This window comes from Triturus cristatus, chromosome 2_1 (genome assembly GCF_964204655.1).
Source record: "Triturus cristatus chromosome 2_1, aTriCri1.1, whole genome shotgun sequence".
In the NCBI taxonomy this organism is placed as follows: domain Eukaryota; kingdom Metazoa; phylum Chordata; class Amphibia; order Caudata; family Salamandridae; genus Triturus; species Triturus cristatus.
The window spans coordinates 926,418,005-926,424,510 of record NC_140581.1 but is presented as its reverse complement, the minus strand read 5'-3'; positions in this window follow the sequence as shown (position 1 = coordinate 926,424,510).

The window sequence follows — 6,506 nt, the reverse complement described above, 5'->3', positions numbered from 1 at the left end:
AAGCTCCTAAAGCACGATGCTGCCCGGGATAGTCAGGCCCGCGGAAGTTCCTGTAAAAACCCCCCAAAAAATGTCTAAGTGAAATACGAATCAGACAAGATGTCTTATTAAAGATCCTAAAACACCAGCATACATACCGGCTGAAGTAATCTTTGCATGACGCTTCCCAAGGACGGATCGGACCGGGGAATCCCTGTGAAAAAAAAAGTAAAAATACAAGCGTTAGATAAAGGACAGACAAGATGCTTTACTACAGAGGCGGCAAACGCATTATACATACCCATGGAAAGCAGTGCAAGCACGTTGGTTCCCGGGAACGGGCCAGAGAGGGGCATACCTGCAAAATAAACCGAAAGTAATTTATTCCAACAACAACATGAGGTAATGCCTACAATAGGTGAACAAACTTCAAGTGACCCGTTTATAACTGCGTAGCACCTACCATGCGATGTGCAAAAGACTGTCACTCTCCCCCAATAGCATATTCTGTTAAAAAACGTACCCTTCTGATAACTCCCAAGCATTACAATCAAAGTAAACGCAATTTTACATTGAACATATTACGTTTCAAATAATTCAACTTAGCTGACTGTAGCTGCGTCCGCCTACCGTGAGATCTAGAAAAGAGTGCCACTCCCACCACATCAGATTCAACCCAAAAACGTGCCCCACCCTCATGTACGGAAAGATTGAATTGCACACAATACACGTGACTGTACTTCCGTTACAAATTCTGTATTCCAAAGAAATAAACCGTCTAACATACAACCTTAAAAAAGTGAACACATCCCCAAAAATTACAGCATCGATAACTCTCCAACATTCTAATTACCGTCAAAGTAATTTTAGAATGAACCTAAAAAGGAATAAAGGATTCGCACTTACCTGTCTGTAGCTGCGTCACTCCTACCGTCCGATCGGAAAAAGGATGACACTCCCAATACAGCAGATTCATCAAAAAAACGTGCCCCACCCTGACGTAATCACATATTGAATAACACAATACACGTGACAGTACTTTCGTCACAAAACCTGTTTCACAATCAACTTTGCAGTCTAACACCGAGCAATAAATAAGATAACCTTGTATTACAAATACATAACCAATAACGCAAACATTATAATTACATTTGAAATACTTTCAAATAAAACATAAGAGGTATAAAAGATTCGCACTTACCTGTCTGTAGCTGCGTCACTCCTACCGTCCGACCGTGAAAAGAATGACACACTCCCAAAACAGCAGATTCATCACAAAAACGTGCCCCACCCTGACGTACTCACATATTGAATAACACACAATACACGTGACAGTACTTTCGGCACAAAACCTGTCTCACAATCAAATAAACGTTCTAACATTCAGCAATAAATACGAATAAACTTAGAATAAAAATACATCAGCAATAACTCACAAACATTCTAATCACAGTAAAAGTAATTTCCAAAGGAACATAATAGGCATAAAAGATTCGCACTTACCTGTCTGTAGCTGCGTCACTCCTACCGTCGGATCTAGAAAAGGATGACACACTCCCAAAACAGCAGATTCATCACAAAAACGTGCCCCACCCTGACGTACTCACATATTGAATAACACAATACACGTGACAGTACTTTCGTCACAAAACCTGTATCACAAGCAACTAAATAGTGTAACACCCAGCAATAAATAAGATAACCTTGTATTACAAATACATCATCAATAACTCAAACATTATAATCACATTAAAAATACTTTGAAATAAAACATAACAAATCTAAAAGATTCGCACTTGCCTGTCTGTAGCTGCGTCACGCCTACCGTCCGATCAAGAAAAGGATGACACACTCCCAAAACAGCAGATTCATCACAAAAACGTGCCCCACCCTGACGTACTCACATACTGAATAACACACAATACATGTGACAGTACTTTTGTCACTAAACCTGTATGACAATTAAATAAACAGTGTAACATCCAGCAATAAATACGAAAAACCTTTGAACCAAAATACATAAGCAATCACACAAACACTATAATCATATTATAAATAATCCAAAATAGAACATAACAGGTATAAAAGATTCGCACTTACCTGTCTGTAGCTGCGTCACTCCTACCGTCCGACCGTGAAAAGGATGACACACTCCCAAAACAGCAGATTCATCACAAAAACGTGCCCCACCCTGACGTACTCACATATTGAATAACACAATACACGTGACAGTACTTTCGTCACAAAACCTGTATCACAAGCAACTAAACAGTGTAACACCCAGCAATAAATAAGATAACCTTGTATTACAAATACATCATCAATAACGCAAACATTATAATTACATTAAAAATACTTTGAAATAAAACATAACAAATCTAAAAGATTCGCACTTACCTGTCTGTAGCTGCGTCACGCCTACCGTCCGATCTGGAAAAGGATGACACACTCCCAAAACAGCAGATTCATCACAAAAACGTGCCCCACCCTGACGTACTCACATATTGAATAACACACAATACACGTGACAGTACTTTCGTCACTAAACCTGTATGACAATTAAATAAACAGTGTAACATCCAGCAATAAATACGAAAAACCTTTGAACCAAAATGCATAATTGTAAGCGGGTCGCACAGAGGACACGAACACGGGAGGATGGGGTGAGGCGTTTTATTGAAGGTTCACAATAAAGTTCGCGATGGGTTCTCCCTCGGTGGTAGGATGTCAGGGTCGGGGTGCTGTTCTTGGTCCTCGTGGGCTAGCGTCCCTCTTCTCTCTTCTCCCGGTTTCCCGTAAGGAGGGCTCTCGCCGTGCCAATGGAAAGAAAGAAGGAGAGGTGGCTGTTAGGAACGAGTGTTCTGTTTATCACGCTGTATAAGGGAGGGGAGTGAGGGTAATAGACTCGTGATAAGGTGCTCTCCAACGAACGGTCGTGAAGGGGGTGAGTGAAAGGGAGGACGTGCAGTACTAGGTACGGCGGTAAGCGGCGGCGTTCAGTGGCGCTCTCTCCTCTCCCGCCTCCCGACCCAACCCGTGAAGCGATCCCGTACCTGGGATAGCCACGCACCTCCTCCTGGGGCGTGGCTCGGCGGAGCGTGAATGCCGCGGTCTCCTGCCTCCGGCCTCGGTTCCTCCTCGCGTCCTCTGCTCCTCTTCGGTCCTTCGCTTCGCTCTGTCCCGTCTTCTTCCTCCGGTTCACCGTCGTGCTCTGTCTCCTTCCGTCCTCCGGTGTCGTCACATGCCACTGTCTTCTTCTCGCGGGTTCTTATTGGCGACTGGCCGTCTACGGTGGAGTAGAGGGCGGGGCTATCCTGGAAGACGTCCCAATTAAAGGCACAGTGTTCCGTGCTAGTGCCGTCTGACGTCTCTGCTGGCCACGGGTCGTCCTGAGGGACACAAAACAAGTCACTGGTCAGTTCAGGAGGGGACCACCATTCTCCTCCTTCCAGTACGGAGTCCGGGTGGTCCCCGTGACACTCCTCCACCCCTGGATTCTCCCGCTCGGGGAGAGGGGAAGTCCGAGAGAGATAGTCAGCGCTAGCGTTTTCAGCCCCCTTCCTATGTTTTAAGGTGAAAGAAAAGGGCTGGAGGGTGAGAAACCAGCGAAGCACCCTGGGGTTGTTCGAGATGTTCTGGCTCATCCATTGCAGAGGGGCGTGATCAGTATATAAGGTGAAGTGCCCCCCCTCCAGGTAATATCTGAGCTTGTCTACGGCCCATCTAATAGCGAGGCATTCCCGCTCAATCGTGGGGTATCTCATCTCCCTGGGGAACAGCTTGCGACTGATGTAAAGCAGGGGGTGCTCAATACCATCGGCCGCTACCTGGGATAGGACCGCCCCCAGGCCGTGATTAGAGGCGTCCGTATGTAGGATGAATGGCCTGGTAAAATCAGGAGAGGACAACACAGGGCTGGAGGTGATTATGTCTTTCAAGGTCCGAAAGGCTTCTCTCATTTCGGGGGAGGGGGTTTGGAAGACATAGGGTTTTACGTTCTTCAGAAGGGTATCAGTTAAGGGGGCAGCCTGCTCTGAAAAGTTAGGGATGAAACGCCTGTAGTAGCCGATCAGGCCTAAGAACGCCCTCATTTCCTTTTTCGTAGAGGGGAAAGGGGTGTTGTGAATCGCCTTTACCTTCTCGGTCTGGGGGGCTATGAGACCATGACCCAGTACATATCCCAGATAGTTCACTTTCTGGAAGGCGATCCTGGATTTCTTGGCGTTGACGTGTAACCCAGCCTCCTGCAAGGCGGAAAAGATAGTTCGCAGATGTTGCAGGTGCGTTTTCCAATCAGGGCTAAAGACCACGATATCATCTAGATAGGCTGATGAATAGGGCTGATGTTCCCGTAAGACGTGATTCATTAGGCGCTGAAAGGTGGCCGGGGCGCCATGGAGGCCAAAGGGAAGGACCGTAAATTCGCAGAGGCCGTCTGGGGTGGAAAATGCGGTCTTCTTGCGGTCTTCTTCCCTTAAGGGCACCTGCCAGTACCCCTTTGTTAGGTCTAGCGTGGTGATGTACACGGCTTCTCCCAACTTCTCAATTAACTCGTCAATTCGAGGCATGGGGTAGGCGTCGAAGGTTGAGATGGTGTTGAGAGCCCGGAAATCCATACAGAAGCGGACGCTTCCGTCCGGTTTTGGCACCATAACTATTGGCGATGACCACTCACTGCGGGAGGGACGTATCACCCCCAGTTGCAACATATCCTGGACCTCTTGTCGTATCGCTTCTCTACGAGCGGCGGGGATTCGATATGGCCTTTGTTTGATGATCGCCCCGGGCTTGGTTTCGATTCGGTGTTCTGTTAGGTGAGTTCTTCCAGGAATATTGGAAAAGAGTGAGGCGTGGGGCTGTAAGACTTCCCTCAAGTCCTGGGCCTTGTCTGTGCCTATCTCGTTGTTGATGACCAGCTGGTGAAGAGTCTCCGACTCTTTCTGTTGCGTGGGTACCGTTAGGTTGGTGGATCGGGGGGGTGGCCCTATCCACTTCTTTAGCATGTTGATATGACACACTTGGGTCCTCCGGGGGGTGATCTGCAATTTGTAGGTGGTTTTCCCTATGGTCTCGATAACTTTATATGGACCCTTCCACTCTTTCTGGAATTTCTGGGAAGCGATCGGTAGCATCACTAACGCCCAGTCATTGACAGCTAAAGTCCTCCATTTCTTCCCTCTATTGTAGAAAGACGCCTGTTTTCCTTGCTGTTTCTCCAGGTTGGAATAGGCCAAATCACGGAGCTTCCCTAGTTTGGATTGTAGGCCCTGGGTGTACTCCAGCATCTCTCGGGTCTCCACCTTCTCTTCATTTTCCCAGGCTTCTTTCGTCATGTCCATTAGACTTCTCGGCTGACGACCATAAAGCATCTCGAAAGACGAGCAACCGAGGCTGCTTTGTACCTGGCTTCTGATGACGTACAAAGCCAGTGGCAGTAGCTGGTCCCACTCTCTTCCTTCTACGCTGAGCATCTTCTTGAGAGTGGTCTTGAGGGTTCCGTTATAGCGTTCCACCAACCCGTCCGTTTGCGGGTGATAGACTGATGTTTTTATCTGACGGACGTCGAGCAGTCGACACACCTCCTTCATTAGGCGAGACACAAACGGGGTACCCTGGTCCGTGAGAATTTCTTTCGGAAAACCGACTCTCGAAAACAGCTCTAGAAAGCGGTCGGCGATGTTACGGGTTGTGGGTGACCCTAAGGGGAAAGCCTCTGGGAACCTAGTGGCGTAGTCAACCACCACTAGGACAAACGTGTGACCCCTTTTTGTTCGAGGCAAGGGCCCTATGAGGTCCATCCCGACTCTTTCATACGGGGTTCCAATCACCGGTAGAGGCTGAAGGGGAACGGCTGGTAGTATTCGTGTGTTCCTCCGTTGACAGACCGAACAGGTCTGACAGTGGTCTTTGGTATCCTTATAGATGCCAGGCCAGTAGAAGTGTCGGAGAATGTTTTTCGTGGTTTTTTCCGAGCCTGTATGTCCTGCCGTGAGGTGGGTATGGGCAAAAAACAGAATCTGCTCCCTGAAGGATAGGGGTACCAATAGCTGATGGGGCTCAGAGGGACCTCCCTGGCGATATAGCAAATCGTTTGTTATCAGGAAGCGGGGATAGGTATAGGGACCTCGATCGGGTGCACTGTGAGCTTGTTCCCAGGCATTAAAGAGTGTAGTGTCGTTGGCTTGGGCGAACCGAAAGCTGCGGTCCAACACCCAGGGTATGGGGGTTATCAGGGCAGGCGCTGTGGGGACCCTCTTGCCTTGGTGCGTCCTCCCCCCCTGGTCCTCGCTTAAGGCTAGGCGAAACATATCTTGGAACGCTGGGTTATCGGTTCCAATGATGAGGTCCTCCGGGAGGTTATCAAGGACCCCAACTCGTACCGGGCGATGGACCCCCGAGGGATGAATTACTGGAATGTCGGCCACGGGGTAAGGTTTGACATCCCCATGGACGCAGCGAATGTGGACCGAGGAGTCCGGTAATATCTGCTCCGGGGACACCCACATACTTTGGATAACCGATTGCCT